Below are 16,770 nucleotides of genomic sequence, written 5' to 3'. Positions count from 1 at the left end.
TATAGGACAGAGGTGATATGTCAGATCAATTGAGGAAAATGGAGGTGAAAAATAGATCTGGATCCACAAGGAAAAAGAAGGAACTGCATTCCTACCTTAGATCATTTAAGAAAACCAACTCCATTGGGATAAGAAATATCAAAAACCAAATGTTAATACTCTTAGTGTAACCAAGCAGGACCCTATGGGGCCTTCCTGGGACAGACTTCTCCCCCCTACATCCTCTACTTGCCTCTTGCTTATAGAAAAGCTTTAGTCTCCCATGCCTCCCCTGAGTCTCAAAAGGCTGGCTCAAGCATTAATGAAAGAATGTGAACACGAAGTAACAAACAACAGCAGTTGGGCTACAAGAGCTGGTAACAATTTAAATAATAGATCAGCCATATAGCAGTCACAAAATCTTTAGTGCCTCCCTGAAGGATATAGATAACAGTGCCTGATGCACATTCCTGAGTTGTTTTGCAGACACTAAAACCCCCACCAGAAGGAAGAGGTTAACTGCATGCTCACCACCAGTACATAGACTCCAGATTGGTTGGAACCAGAAGGCTGATGACTGAGATTCCCAAAATACTACCCTGTTACTTCACCAACAACCAATAAGAGAATTGTGCACAAGCTAATCATATACCCTGAGTCCCTCACCCTCAAACCGTCTTTAAAAACCCTTCCCTGAAGTCCATTGGTGAGTTCAGGTCTTGAGCATTTATTGCCTCCTTGTACCTGCAATAAATGCTGAACTTTCCTTCACCACAACCCAGTGTCAGTAGGTTGGATTTACTGCGCACCAGCAAGCAGACCCAAGTTCAGTAACATTGGTAGAAATTTTAAGTAAATACCTCTAAGACCTCGGAGCAGGGAAATATTTCTTAAATAAAACATCTACCCTGGAATTCTCAACTCCCCCACCCCCCAAAGGCTAACAATAAAATACAATTCATTATATTAAGTTTAAGAAATCTTGTCCTTTAAAAGCACACCTTATTAAGAACTAAAATTCAGGGAATCTGTGACTACCATGACAAAAAAATACCATTTTTGTCTTCTCTAACCTCTAATTGAAATTTAGCATTTCCTTAATTATGAATGTACACCAGGAGTTGGCAAACTACGTTCTTTGGGCCAAATCCCATCTGTTTTTGTAAACGGATTTGTATTTGCACACAGCCAAGCCCTTTGTTTACTATTGTTGGTGTATGCTGTCCCCTACAATAGCAGAGTTGAGTGGCTAAAATACAGACTGCATTGACTGAAAAGCCTAAAATATTTAATATCTGGTCCTTTATGCTAAAGTTGATGACTTCTGGTGTACAACATAACAAACGTTATAAACTCCCTAGGTTCACAGGTGAACCTGAATAATATCAGCTACCATAATTTATTGATACAGGCATGTGTTGAGAGCTTGAAATATATCATTGTATTCAAGCCTCACAACAACCACATGAGACAGGTTTAATCATCATCATTTTATAAAGAAGAAAATGAAGGTTTACAAAGTTTTGTCAGAATGCTACGTTTTTACTTTTTCTCAGTACTTCAATAATCCTTTCCAACGGCTACTCTCACTCTATTTGAACTCTCCATCTGTCCATTGAGATGCCATGGATCCCTTCCTTCTGAAACCTCTATAATAGTTTGATTTATTGTGGGTATCCTTACATCTTAATGTTAGAAGGTAATAATAACTGTTATAGCAAAGCCTCCATTAAACAGAATAGTCGCAAAATCTGATTTTTCTAGTTAATCATCTGTATTTTAACCTGTGTTGAAAATCTAAAATATTTTGATACACTTTCCAATCCAGTAGTCACCTAATGTTGACCAAAAAGCAAACTTGCATGGAGGATCTCTCAGAACTTTAAAGTTTTCCTTCCCCAAATCAACCCACTTTATGCGGGAATTACATACCCTTACGTTTGTAGAGTGTATATTATAAAGCACTCTCTCACAAATCATTCAACCACAACTACCTAACGTAAACCATCAACTACCCCGTTACCCTAGTGAAGCGCCCGCACCCCCCGCCCCGCCCCCGCCATTTCTGGTGGAGACTTTTTGGTTCTCCTGTGCTTCTCTTTCCTCTGGCAAAAGGGTGCAGTGGGGTCCAGGGGATGGCGACGTGAAGGTACCGCGACCCTACGGCGGGAACTTGAGGAGACAGCCAAGTCCTAACAGCGTGCCCTCATTTCCCGCCCTCATTCACTGAAAACTCTCGGAAGGGGCGGGGGGAGCCGGGGCTGGTGTTGGGGGAACTGGGAGACCAGGCTGTGGTCTACAAGAGCGCCTGGCCCCGGGACGCTGAGGCGCCCGGGTGGGTCCCCGCCTGTCCGGCCCCAGGGGCGCCCCCCTTGCCCGCGACTGGCGTCTCTTTACCTCCACAGAGCCGAGCCGCAACAGCTCAGCCAAAACAGCAGCACCGCCACTCCTGAGGCTGACATGGCTGGCGCCGGTTCGCAGCCACCCAACAGCCCGGCGCGCCCGCCAGTCCGCGCGCTCCCGCGGACGCCGGTGGCTGGAGGTTGTCGGTGCCCGCGCCGGGGGCTGGGGTCGGACGCTCAACGCGAGGCGAGGGCGTGTGCGCCCGCGCGCCAGCCGCCCCTGGAGAGGCGAGGGTGCGCGCGCATGCGCGCAAGTGCGCGCTGAGGCCGGGGCTCCCCAGGCGTCAGAAAGTTAGCTGCTGGACGCTAAAGCGTAAATCAGATTTTCGGCAAAGCGAAGCTATGCTTTTTTGGAATGAAATAGCAAAACCACTTAAACTGACCACTGAAAATCCGAACTGACAGGGTGAAGGTGAAACTTTTAAGTTAGTGTATCTTTTAGCCCAAATCTTTCTTGTGACAGTATATAATCATTGCAATAGCTGTTACATATCTGGCAGTACTTTCCAGGGAGCAGGCACTCCATAAGTGATTTTAAAGGTGAACAGAGGGGGCTTCCCTGGTGGCTCAATGGTTAAGAATCCGCCTGCCAATGCAGGGGAAACGGGTTTGAGCCCTGGTCCGGGAAGGTCCCACATGCTGCAGCGCAACTAAGCCTGTGCACCACAACTACTGAGCCTGCGCTCTAGAGCCCGTAAGCCACAACTACTGAAGCCCTCGTGCCCAGAGTCCCGTGCTCCGCGACAAGAGAAGGCCCCGCTAGCTGCAACTAGAGAAAGCCCGCGTGCAGCAACGAAGAGCCAAAAATAAAATAGGTAAAATTTAAAAATTAAAAAAAAAAAAGTTGAACAGAAATGAATAGTAAAGTGTGCCTATTGAACACCTGCTTTATGCCCAACACTATCTCGTGCACTTGAGTACAAAAGAACAGGAACAGGACAGGACCTTCCTGGTGGTCCAATGGGTAAGACTGCACTCCCAACGGGGTTCCATCCCTGGTCGGGGAACTAGATCCCACAGGCCGCAAGTAAGAGTTCACATGCTGCAACTAAAGATCCCACTTGCTGCAACTAAGACCCAGCAGGGTGGGAGAAAGGAAAGAAGAAAGGAAGGAAGGAGAGAGAGACAGCATTCTGGTTTGCAAAGGGATTTGTAATCTTGTAGTACAGCCAAGGTAAACAAACACCAAAGTTATCATGTAGTATTGTAATTTATCTGTTTACTTGTACCAAATAATCTGAATCCTTGAGGACTATAATTGTATCTTTATTCATCTTCGTGTTATCAGTGCCCAGCATAATCTTATTTTGTAGTAAGTTCTCAGTGTTTTCTGACTTAATGAATCACTGAATAAAAGTAGTAAAATTTGCTCTAATTACTATAAGAGAATGTATATATATGATTTGGGAGACACTACATTTAATGCGATTCTATTCCCAGTTTATTCCAAAGCAACTTTATATCAGAACTAGATGTCATAGTTTATTTGTGTTGCAGTTGGAAGAGCATTAGATCAGCAGTAGGCATTGTCAACCACAAAAATAAAGCAGCTAGTTATTTTACCAGCAAAATGGGTTTATTTGGGAGTAGCAGAGAATTGCAATTCAGGACAGGCAAGCTATGGTGAATCACAGGCAAGTCTGAAGAACAAAGGAGAAGGGGCTTGCTTTTATTAGGTTTTAGGAGGAAATGCTTGAGTTGTTTTGAACAAACGTGCATTGGAGAAGAGCCAGGGTCAGAGGTTATGGCAGTTTCTCTTTGGGTACAAGTGTTAGTGCACTGCTGCTGGGTCAAGGAGGGATCTTCCTTCCTTTTTCTTAAAACAGGAGATAAAATTGCTGTGTGAAAAATGTCCTCCCTTATACCAGAAGGAAAGTAGCATTCTATCTTCCTTCTTGCTGCTGGTTATGCAGGCTGCAACAAGTGGCAGGTGGGTGAGAGCTCCCTCTTTAGGGCTTCCTGACTCCATTTAAGATGAAGTTGCCTTTATTTTCACTCACACCCCTCATCTCAACCCCGGCGCCATTGCAGACACATCATTTTCACATAGCTCTCCAGGAATTTAAAATATTCCAAAGCTCAGCGGGAAAGGCTCGTGGTTAACTCTAATTTTGAAGCAATCTAAGGAATCTGATAAGCCTGCATCCTTTCCCTATACATAGTATTTCCCCCATCACATAGCAGTTAAATGACATGGAATTGAAATGACAACCAAAAAGTGCAGTCTGGGCAAGGGGGGTGAGGGGGGGATAAGATGGAGTGGCTTTGTGGGAACAAGAATATCCTGCTCTTGGAGTGGTAAAGAATCAAGGTAAACAGGGGGACGTCAGGACCATGCCTCAGCGATTCATTCTTGAGCCAGTGCCTAGGCTGTACAGGCAGAACCTGCTTTCAAATGACTGAATTACTTACAATTGGTGGTTACCTTATTGTAGGTGCCCAAGTTGGGTGAGCTCACTTTCTATTGAAAGCCCTTTTGTCTTATCTTGAAATTTACCTCCCCTTTGATAGGGACAACTCCTCCCTAAAATGGAACTCCAACAGCCACCCAACCCCTATTTCACATCTCGTACCAGAGCTTGTTCAGGACAAAGTGGGAGGAAAAGATAATGTGTAAACCTGTGGGAACTGATCACTCTCTCCTCACCTCCTTAGGACCATGAGTGTCCCCAGCCTACATTCCAGCTCCTCACTAGTTCCCCCAGGTCATAGTTCCATCCTGGCTCCTAATCTGAAATAGACTGTCTGGGGTCACCAGGGACCCTGTACTACTTGTAACAGAGGACATGTTCCTAGCATGTCAAATTAGAATCATTTGTTACAATATCGTGTTTTGGGTACATATAGTTTATGTCATAGGCTACAGAACTACTCATGGATAACATTGTTTCTATAATACATGAGCAAAATGCATTTCAAGTTTCGATAGACATGAAATGAATTTGGTGGACACTTCTGCCACTTCACCCTAAATTCTGACATTTAGACACATAGTCCAGGAATCCTTGATCACAATTGAAAGATTGGCACCGCTGAAGTTAACACCTTTATTTTCTGAAGACTTAGCCATAGTCATAGTCACACTGATGTACACGCTGCATGATCCTGTATTACATCTGTTTTCATTCTTTCTCAAAAGGCATTAGAAAAAAGTGCAGTACCTAATTTCTAACCCACTATTCCTGCATCAGAAATATAATTCACTCTAATCCCTAACTCCATTTAAAAAATTTGCATGAGGGCTTTCTTGGTGGCACAGTGGTTAAGAATCTGCCTGCCAATGCAGGGGACATGGGTTTGAGCCCTGGTCCGGGAAGATCCCATAGGCCATGGAGCAACTAAGCCCATGCGCCACAACTACTGAGCCTGTGCTCTAGAGCCCATGAGCCATAACTACTGAGCCCGCCTGCCACAACTACTGAAGCCCACGCACCTAGAACCCATGCTCTGCAACAAGAGAAGCCACCACAATGAGAAGCCCATGCACCACAACAAAGAGTAGCCCCCGCTCTCTGAAACTAGAGAAAGCCTGCGTACAGCAACGAAGACCCAACACAGCCAAAAATAAAATAAATTTATTAAAAAAAATAAAAATTTGCATCAATACTTTAAATTAGTCCCATTAAAATAATATAGCATCCAATGGAGTTTAAATTCCCTTAACAAGTGTTTATCAAGCTATTAAAATGTGGCAGACATTGGGCCAGGCACCAAACATGTAATAGTAAACAGGATATTCTTGGTCCCTACACTTAACGGAACTTACCTTCCTTAGAGATGAGCAAGCAGAATCAAGGGTTTAATTTTTAAATGTATATAGGTTTAGGAGATAATAGAAAAGAAATGTAATCTAATTATGAAGGGTCTAAGAACTAATGTTTAGGAATGTGAGCTTTATATAGGACCATTCATTGGTTACATTCTTCTAAAAGCCTTTTTATTATAAAAACATATATTCAGAAAAGTGCACAAAAGATGTGTACAATTCTTAACAATTTATTACATAACCACTATGCAAATGTTTAAAAAGTAGAACATTATCAGCATTGCTTAAGACGTCCTTATGCCCCCCTCCCCAAACTCATTACTCCTACTTTTGTCATGAACCAAGCATCCATATACATGGGTCTGTTTCTGAGCTATTTGGTTCCATTAGTCTTCTATCCATGTGACAAACTGTGATTTCTATCTAACAGAAGAATTCTCCCATCTTGTTTTTCTCCCTGGCTTCTTTGGCTATTCTTAGTCCTTTGCATTTTCATGTAACTTTTAGAATCAGTTTGTTGAATTTCACACACACACAAAAAACTGTTGGGGTTTTATTGGGATTTTATTAAATTTATACATCAGTTTGGGGAAAGTTGACATATTTACAATATTAGTCAGGAGGAGTCAAACTTCTTTCCTAAAGGACCAGATAATAAATAGTTTAGGTTTTGCCTCTTAGAGGCAAAATTGAGGGTATTATGTACTTATATAACCATTTAAAAAGGTGAAAACCATTCTTAGCTCACTGACTCCTGAATCTCAGTAAATCAGATGCTGTTTTGAATGGATTTAGACTGTGGACTCTGGTTTTATGGCCCCATAAATTTGTTTTCTTTTAATTTTTCTCAGTAATGTTATATAAGGTTTTGGGTGCAGTCTTGCAAATCTGTTATTCCTTCCACTGAATTCTTAATTTTGGTTATTGGATTTTTTTAAATTCCAGAATTAACTTGTTTTTTCACATGTTCAGGTATCTGCTGAAATTCTCAAAACTTGTATATCTCCTTGAACAGAATAAGGAGTTATTTGATAGTCTATGTCTGAAAGCTCCAGTGTGTCCATCCTCTTTGGGCCTGCTTCCATTGTCTTTTCACTGGTTTTTTGTTGTTTGATATGCTTGGTTGTGTTTTATTGTATTCAGGATATTTTAGTAGCAAAATTGTTTGTGGAAACAATTCGAAGTTTAGAATGATGATGTTTTCCTCTAGAGAGGGTTTTTGTTTGCTTATGCCAAGGGTTTGGGGAAACTCCCACTTTAGGATCACCTTAATCCAATTTTAAGGACTGGGATAATTGGAAGCTGAGCTGCAATCCCCTTCGAGAGCCTTTTCCTTCCCTACTTCTGGTTCACCCCTATTCCTAGGGGGCAAAGGCCTGAGGGCCACAAACCAAAGTGAGGGGCATTCACCAGGTCTACTCCCCTTTGACAGACTCTGGCCCCTACTTCTGGAAGGCTGTCAAAATCACACATCAGCCTCTGAACTGCCTCCTCCAAGTTTGACAAGTGCTAGAACAGTGGCCTGTAACATTAAGCCCACCTCCCAGGGCCTCCATCTTCTCAATGGTCCTGGTCCAATAATTCTTCAAACTCATGTTAGCTCTCTGATTCCTTTGGATTTTTAAAATATTTTATCCAGCCTTCCTAGTTGCCCTCAGTGGGATGGTCAGTCCAAATTACCTATCCACCATTACAAGAGCAGAAATCCTCATTAGTTATTTGTTAGAGTTACTGGAGTAGCCTCATTCATACACAGCATGGTAACAATATGTAAAATGTCAGTACGCCATTGTCCATCTTTGATTCTGTGTTAAAAAAGAATTTTGTAGAAACCATTAGGCCTTGGAAAAATCAATTGCTCTCCCTAACAGGAAGGTTTCTATACTCATAGCAGCAAGCATGGGTTACCTCTGTCTACCTATAGCAAATAGCAGTTAACTGATTCACACATCTTTATTGAGAGCCTATTGTATGTGAGGGGAATGAAGAGATGACATTCTCACCTTAGAGCAGAACTAAGTGACTAATTAACTAGTTGACATATCTCAGACAAACCCTAAAGTTCAGGTTTCAGCTCTCTTCTGCTTTTTCAAATTATATATTCTTCCCAAGGACATGCAAGAGTCTAATTTCGACTGCTTAAATGCCTTTATTTCTTTCAGATAAAACTGAAAAAGCAGAACAGCTCGATATTTTTGACTATTGGGGCAATAATGTTTGGCAATTCTCCAAAAAATATAAATGACCAGTAAGTATATAACTTTTCATTAGAAATAAAATTAACAAATTACACAATGAGATTTTTTCTATCAAGATGGCAAAATATTCTTTTAATGATAATACACAATGTTAGGAAGGGTTCAGAGAAATGCTCTCTTCTGCTGGAGAATAAATTAGCACAGCTGTTTTTGAGGAGTACGTGTCAATAGAGCAAAACCTTGAAAATGTGCACGCCCTGCAATTCCACTTTTAATGATGTAGCCAAGGAAATAATTAAGAATGTGTAAACAGATTTAGCTATAAGGTTGCACGTTATATCACGTTGTTTATAAGAAACTGGAGACAATCTAATAGTAGATCGTTTAATAAATTATAGTACAGAAATCCAATGGAATACTAAAAACAATGGCGTATATAGATGGATATCTACTGACATGGGAAGTCAGTATTTTGTTAAATGGAAAAAGCAAGTTATAAAAGAGTGTGATCTCATATTTGTTTTAAAAGACCATGCATGTTTATATACAGTACATATAGAAAAACACTGAGAAGGATGTACACCATATAACCATTGGCAATCTTTGGATGGTGGAAATATGAGTGATTAAAAACATTTCTATACCCATTTTTGTATTTATCTGAAATGAATGTGTATTATCTCTGTGTTTAAAAATTGGAAAGAAAAGTCAAAGCCTAATTTAAAAAATGCTTTGCCTAGGTTTTGGCTTGTGATACGAGGGACCATATGCACCAAGAGGCATCTGCTTGGTTTTGCTCCTTATGACCTGAGTGGATAATTCTCGTTTTTGTTCTTGTTTTCCTGCAAATGCCATAATCGTGGACAACAGTTCTCTCATTTTCTACTAGAGCTCATTGAGGCTATGACTGGGGAAGGAAGCTGCCTTTCTAGGGGAGTAAGCTGGTTGCAAAAGGCCCATACTTTAATTGGGGAACACTTAGAGTAAGTTCTGTGGAGAGGAAGGAGGAAGCAACCAGAAAACAGATGCAAAGGAATGGACTGCAGATTGTCTCTATTTAGTCGTCACTTCAATTCTAGGTCTACTGAATCTTAGAGGTAGGGATGATGGGTGGATACCTAAAACCTGGTTATATAGATTCCCTCTAAGATGGTGAATCATTTCAGAAGAGAAATGACAGAACAACTGAAAATAATATTGAACATCAAACTGCTGCTAACATCAAACTGTTAGAGCAACCCTACAGCTATAAATAGAGGCATTTGATGGAAAGTTTGTATTCTCGGTTGGTATAGAGATTCCAAATGAACCCAAACTCAGAGAGGACCATGCCCAGTACGTTCAGTAAATGATGACACTATCCATTAAAGGAGTCTCTCCTAAGAGCAAATGAATTGTCATTTGTCCAGATAAGACAAACCTATAAATTCATGTATAATATGGCAAAGGCCTATCCCTTCTATATCCCATACCCTCCATTCTGATTCCAAGAAATGTGTCCAAGGTAATGTGTTTCTGATTAGCAGTTAAATACTGGTTTGTAAATGCTTTACTTTTAAAAAGGATAAATTACTGTAGATAAAGTTAGCCATAAGAAAAAGTCATTCTCAGACACTCGTATGTGTTCTTGAATGAGAGAGGAAAAAGGTGGAGTTTCAACTATCAGCACATGAGCATCACTTCTCATATGTCACTGTGGCTAAAAGGTTGAATACTGCCATTCTAGAGCAAGAAACAAGGGAGCTCCCGGATAAAAGAGAGCCCAGGCAGAATACCAGGCAGGAGAATCAGTTTGTGAAAGTACCCCAGGGTCCTAAAACTGGGGGGAAAGGGAAATTAAGAAATGTTGTGATGCAAAGCAAACTAAGCAAGAGGCATGCACTCAAGGCTTTGAGGAAGCACGATTAGCTCTCTGCATGTTCAACTGGACGTGTTGATATTCATAATTTATATTAGTACAGAGAAGGCATTTACAGTTATACCAGGTTAAATGCCAGTTCTTGTGAGGTGCAGCTGTTACAGCTGGGTGTGGAGCTGATTCCCTTCCCCTCAGTTACTCATGGGAAACCCCTTCCATGGCCACATAGAAACTGTTCTTGTCATCGAGGCAATGCCAGCCAATTGGTCCGATTTCACAGTCTGAACAGACCAGAAACCTGTTGCCCACATCCTTAGTGAAGCCCATGTTCTGAAAGATGAACATGTCATCACCGGCCAGGGCTCCTAGGGAAGGTCGCCATCAAGATTGCTGCCATCGGCTAGAGTTGGCTTCTTTCTCATGGAAGGGCAGGAAAAGCTGCAGTGGAAGAGAGCATAAAGAATACAAAAACTGAACTGGCCCAGTTATATCATCACCCTCATTCTACTTATACTTTATAACTGCTCCCTAGCAGTTTCTTGGAATGAGAACAAACAAGGAACCCTGTCATTAAATTACAGACTAGGATGCTGGGAGGCTCCTGTGCTGCCTCTGGTCCATGCCCTGATTCTTAAGAGACATGAAAGAGGAACTTTGACTGGTTGCCGTGGTAACTTGGCTTCACTGCTATCCTGACTATGGTCCATAAGGCCCTAGCTGTTCCTAATCTCCCCCTGGCTCATTCTGCCCCAGCCACACTGGCCTTCTTGGCTTCTTCAAACAAGATTAAGTCTGCTCTGCCCTCAGATCTTGGCAAGGCCAGTTCCTTCATGATATTCAGTGCAAATGTATTTGACATTCAGTGTTTAAAAAAAAAAACAAAAAACAAGGTCAACTTCCCCTTAATGCTTCCAAGGAAAGCAAGCTTACTAGCAATTCCTGAAGGCAACCTATTCTTCCTTTGAATAGCTGAAGCTTTCCTAACATGGAGCTGAGAAACGAAGTCAGCCTCCCAGATTCCCTACCCCTTTGTTCTGAGCTACAGGACAACTCTTCAACACTAGCAAGCTGCTATTATCTTTATGACCAGGAGTCCCTGCCTCCCCTCCCATTGCGGTCATGTCTGCAGCAGTGTAATGGGGCAGGAAAGCTGTATATTTTCTAAATGCCACAATTGCCACCTTTAATCTTTCTAGTCTCACCCTGAAACAAAACCTATAAAACTTAAACTAGGCCATATGCCCAGTACCCTCTGGGAATGTGAACTGATGAAAGGATGGGGCATAAACAAATTACTCAAAAGGAAGAGACAGTATTCATACACCTTCTGACCCCTGTTTTGCCCATTATTTGAATGGCAGGACTTTCTGTGCTTCCAAAAGCACTCCCTTCTGAGCAGGAGCCATATTAAATGGGTATGTCCCTGGCACACATGAACAATGAAATCACTGCCCCCAATCTGACTGGCAAGTGTAGGGAATGCCTATATACCAGGCTAAGAAACATGAAACATACTTTCCTTTCGTAAAGGCTAGTTTTCAAATAGAATTGAACCTGGTGTACAGACCAAAGGCCTGGGCTCTAGACAAGTTGAGATCTATTGAGTTAAAGACAACCAGGTTTCACTGGTGGCGCAGTGCTTGAGAAGCCGCCTGCCAATGCAGAGGACACAGGTTTGAGCCCTGGTCTGGGAAGATCCCACATGCCGCGGAGCAACTAAGCCCGTGCGCCAAAACTACTGAGCCTGCGCTCTAGAGCCCACGAGCCACAACTACTGAAGCCTGAGCGCATTAGAGCCCACGCTCCACAACAGGAGAAGCCACCGCAATGAGAAGCTCACGTACCGCAACGAAGAGTAGCCCCCGCTCACCACAACTAGAGAAAGCCTGCACGCAGCAATGAAGACCCAATGCAGCCAAAAATAATTAATTAATTTTAAAAAAAAGTTAAAGACAGCCTCTAACGCTGTTATTTGCCTGATTCTCCCAATCCCTAGTGCATGTTTTAATGCCTGCAGCTCTAAAGGAATCTCCCCTCTCAGTGGTTACACAGGACACGTGCTAATCCCTCCTTTTATCCCTAACTTGCCTTGAAACACATGGGACACCAGCCCACAAACCAGATGATGCACCTGGTCTTGAGAGTGGCAGTGGTGGCATTCACATCCTTGGGTACCACATCTCCATGGCAGAGCAGAACATGTATTCGCCATGGTGAGGGTCACACTTGACCCATCTGATTGGAGGGTTTGAAGCAGGCATTGGTGATCCCTGACACCAAGAGCTGCTCATGATAGCCCTTCTCATTTGAGACAATGTGTGAGCAGGTCACCAACAGAAAGTGGATGCAGAGGTAGGGCACCAGATTGGTCTGGAACTCTGTGAGGTCCACATTGAGGGCACTATCAAAATGCAGAGAGGCAATGATGGAGGACAATCTGGTCCATGAGCTGGTTGAGGTTGGTGTAGGTAGGGCACTTGATGTCCAGGTTACAGTGACAGATATCATAGATGGCCTCATTGTCTACCATGAAGGCATAGTCCAAGTGCTCCAGGGTTGTATGGGTGGTAAGGATGCAGTTACCAACTGCTTTGGACACTTGAGAGGCTGGGTAGATAGCAAACTCCAACTTGGATTTCTTGCCACAGTCAACGGAAAGCTGCTCCATCAGCAGAGAGGTGAAGTCTGGGCCAGTGTCCTCCTTAAAGCTATGGAAGATCAAGAAACCCTGAAGCCCGGTATACTGGTCTGTCTAGGGTAGGAGATAACACTGTTAAGGATGCAGATGGCATTATCATCTGTCCCCAGCCCTCTTCTCCTGACAGGACTCTTTCCTGTCTACAAAACTATTGTGACCTAACTACAACTGTATTCACTTCTATACTTAAAAAACACAAAACTTTGAAGCATAATTTATACTTAACTGTATACATATTATAATACATACAGTGAATGCTTTGACAAATGTATATACCTATAGAACCATCAAACCAATCAAAATATAGAAATTTCCATCACTCCAGAAAGTTCTCTCATGCTCTGTTGCTTCACCTCTATAGATGTGAGAAGAGAATACCTACAAGAGGCTTGGAGTTCCGGGGAGACGGATGACCTAGAAGGGCAGTGCTGTGTGTGTGAAGTGTCAGGGGTGAGGGGAGGGGAGATGAGGGTCAGGTGGACATCGGATCTGTAGTCAGAGAGCTGAGCCCTCTCAGCTTTGTAGCTCTGCCACCTAGTTGCAGAAGAGTGGGACTGGGACTGGTGGTGGTGGTATCCAGGCCCAACCTCAGACTGGAACCCAGGAACCTGCAGGTTTAACAAGTACCCTTGGTGATTCTGATGTAGCTGTTCCTTGGACTAGAAAAGCATCAGACTATACCAGACACATGAGTAGTAACAATATAAAAGTCCTTCATTTGCAATATTACATATATCAAATCATTATGTCCTATACCTGAAACTAATATGTTGTATACAATTATATATATTATATACAATAAATATATATTATATACAATAAATATACAATAAATTTTTTTAAAGCAAAAAATAAAATAAGTAGGCTTTATGTAAATTGACAACTAAAAGAAATTCTCCTTTTTAAGAAAGGTCTAAGCTTAGGGGGTGCCTTGTCATATTTTCACACAGAATCCCATTCCTCAGGTCACCTGCAAGTCCTCAGTCTCTGAGCAGCAGAGAGTATGTCTGGACAATCCCTCTAAAGGGCCAGTGCCAAAGTACTGGCTCCTAGCTGGCCTTGGTCCTGGCTCTCCCGGCCTCAGGCAAGGGATAGGGTAAACTGGAAAAGTGGCTAAAAGCTAAGAGGAGCCTCTCCCAGCTGGAAAGCCCTGCTTAGGAGTCCAAGAACAACAAGCCGAGCTTCTGAGGCAGCTTCCTGCCACCTGCTGGGGCTGGAGATGGATCAAAAATCAAACAAGGTTTGGATCAGACAATCAGGCTTGACAAAGCAAGGAACCAGCAGGGCAGAAGCCAGAGTCCACAGGCTCAGGGCAGAGCAAGTTACTCAGACTTCTAACCCTAGATCCACACCCAGGACACGCAGCTCCCCCTAGAGGAAGTAAGTGGACAGACAGGCCAGACGAACCAGCACCAGCCATAGGCCTGTGGTTCCCCTTGCTGCCACACAAGTCCAGCCTCCCAGGTGCCAAGGGCACTTGGTCTGCTCACCAGTTTTTGGATCCACTCCAGCACCAGATCGAGGATCTCCTTCCCCACAGTGTAGTGGCCTCGGGCAGAGGTGCTGGCAGCATCTTCCTCGCCAGATATCAGCTGCTCAGGGTAGAAGAGCTGCCTATACCTGCCAGTTCTTACCCCATCCTGTGCGGAGGAAAGGTCTCCTCCACACAGGCACTAGGACCTTTGCTGCTGAGCTCCCCCACGTAGAACCGAAGAGCAGGGCCTGAAGGGCACACAGCATTCCCGAGGCCCACTTGTAAAGGCCAGTCCTACCTGGGCTGTGAGGGGGAAAGTTCGGGGGTCCCTTTTGCAGTCCCTTCCCTCTCATCATAGCCACTTCATTTTGCTTAGTAAGGAATCAGTGGTGTGTTCAGGGGAATCTCATTTGACTTTTGATTGGAATAAGAACACAGACTAATGCAGAAAACCCACTCCACAATTCAACATCTATAACAACGTCTTTAGGAAGATGGAAGAGGGGTGACGTTTTCAGGAACAAGAAACTGAGGAAATTCAGACGCAGAAAGGAGGAAGCAGAGAACCCCTTGAGAGCCAAGAACAGCCAAGTTCACACAGGTCCACATCCTATTAAGGGACCCATTTCAGTTAAACTCAGCACCCAGTTCCTTAGGCAATGTTATCCCTGAGAGCCTGAGGGTAGGGAAAGGGAAGTTTAAAGATTCTGCTTTAATATCCACTCTTTTCTGTAGTCTTCTTTCTAGGTCTGACCCCTGACTCAAACATCTAGTGGTTTCCCAGGCAGAGCTCTTTGACTACTCTCCCTCTCAGCACAGGAAGCCCGCAGGACCCCTCCTGAAGATAGAGTCTAGACAAAAGCAACAGACCTTATTGTTGTCCTTGGCTGGTGATTGCCTGCATTCCAAGAGTTTTTCCCCTAAGCAGAGCTCCCAGCTGATTTGGGGGATGGCAAGAATATGGGCTGGGGGTGGGGAACCCACCAAGTGCCCACTCACCTATGACAGAAGGCTCCAGGTCCACAAAGACAGTCCCAGACACGTGCTTGCTAGCCCTGTCTTACTGATGGTGTTGAAAGGAGTCAGCGCAGCTCCCCAGTGCCTTGTTGCTGGGCATAGAGCCACTGGGCTGGATGTCGTGCTTCAGGCAGTAGAGCTCCCAGTAGGCACTACCCATCTGCACCCCAGCCTGACCCACAGGAATAGAGATACACTCATGCTCTAGAGGGAAGCAGAGCTGTGGCACGGTCTGTGGAGGGCCGGGGGCTTTAAAAGACTTCCCTGGGAGCACCCCTTTATCTGTCCTCCCTGGAGCCTGAAGCCTAGCAGTGCATTACCTGGTTCCCTTTATTGGGTTCCCTTTCCAGGCCTTCCCACACTTTAAGGCCCTCATTTTCTCTTCATTTACCCAGGGCTTGAGAACAAAGATGGCTAAAGCCTAGATCTTCTAGAGAAAGTCAATACCAAGCAGCCAAACCCCACTGCCTAGTGGCCTGTCTTGCTGGCTGGGATGATTCTAGAAGGTGCAGAGCCCCCGCATGCCAAGATAGGGCACCCTGGAGCTTCTAGCCCTAGACCCCTAGGAGAACGGGTCTCCAAGGCCGGGACTTGGTGTCCTCCACACCCTGAGGTGGGCAGAAGATGCAGTTCAGGTCTGTGGGTTAACGAAGGCACAGACTCTGGAGTTAGAGCGCTTTGAAAGCTCATCTGCACCCTCCCCTTTTGGGGGGATATGCACCTACTCTGGACACTTGTCCTGGCCCCCTGAGTACAGAGGGGTTAATCCAGATAACTGCTCGAGGGTCACAATGAAAGCAGAAAACTCACCTCACCCGTCCACTCTCCTCATTGAGGTAACTCCTGTGATGGACAGACTCTCCCGGCTTCTGGTCCTTCAACCCAACCCAGTCTAGACCTTCCCAGATGCAGAGGGGGTCTTCTAGAACATCGGCAGCAGTTTCACAGTTCAGTTTACTTAGGAACTGTCCTCCAAGACAGCCTCAGAGCCTCCTCAGGGGTTCAGCCCAGAGGTGGGGATCCCGAGATTCCCGGGAGGCGCCGGGGCCTGTGTACACACCCTGACTTCTCCCTTGTAACTGAGGGACTTCGCGTCCTTGGGCACCGCAACAGGGCAGAGGTGGGACAAAGCTCACTGACACCCCTGGTCAGGTACGGACCAAACGTCATGCGCCGTAGACCTCCGGCGAGTCCGGCCACCCAGCCTCAGAACCCGAGCGAACCTGCTGGAGGTTCCCCGCCGTCCCGGTCGCCGCCCCCGAACGGGCGTGGTGTCCAAGGCAGGCAGCTCCGCCCCCCGCCCGCGGCTGGGGAAACGCGCGGACCCGGGTCTCCCGCCACGCAGAGTCCGCCTCCCGACGGGAAGGCGCGGAGAGCA

The 16,770-nt window shown here is 44.6% G+C and overlaps 1 pseudogene; it reads right to left on the bottom strand.

Annotated features, from left to right (window-relative positions):
* Window positions 1-12,282: 12,282 nt before the first annotated feature.
* LOC118881767 lies at window positions 12,283-15,597 on the bottom strand (annotated as a pseudogene).
* Window positions 15,598-16,770: the final 1,173 nt, after the last annotated feature.

Source organism: Balaenoptera musculus, chromosome 1, assembly GCF_009873245.2.
Source record: "Balaenoptera musculus isolate JJ_BM4_2016_0621 chromosome 1, mBalMus1.pri.v3, whole genome shotgun sequence".
Taxonomy (NCBI): Eukaryota; Metazoa; Chordata; class Mammalia; order Artiodactyla; family Balaenopteridae; genus Balaenoptera; species Balaenoptera musculus.
The sequence above is the reverse complement of the archived record's forward strand: the minus strand, read 5'-3'. Positions and strand labels throughout refer to the sequence as shown.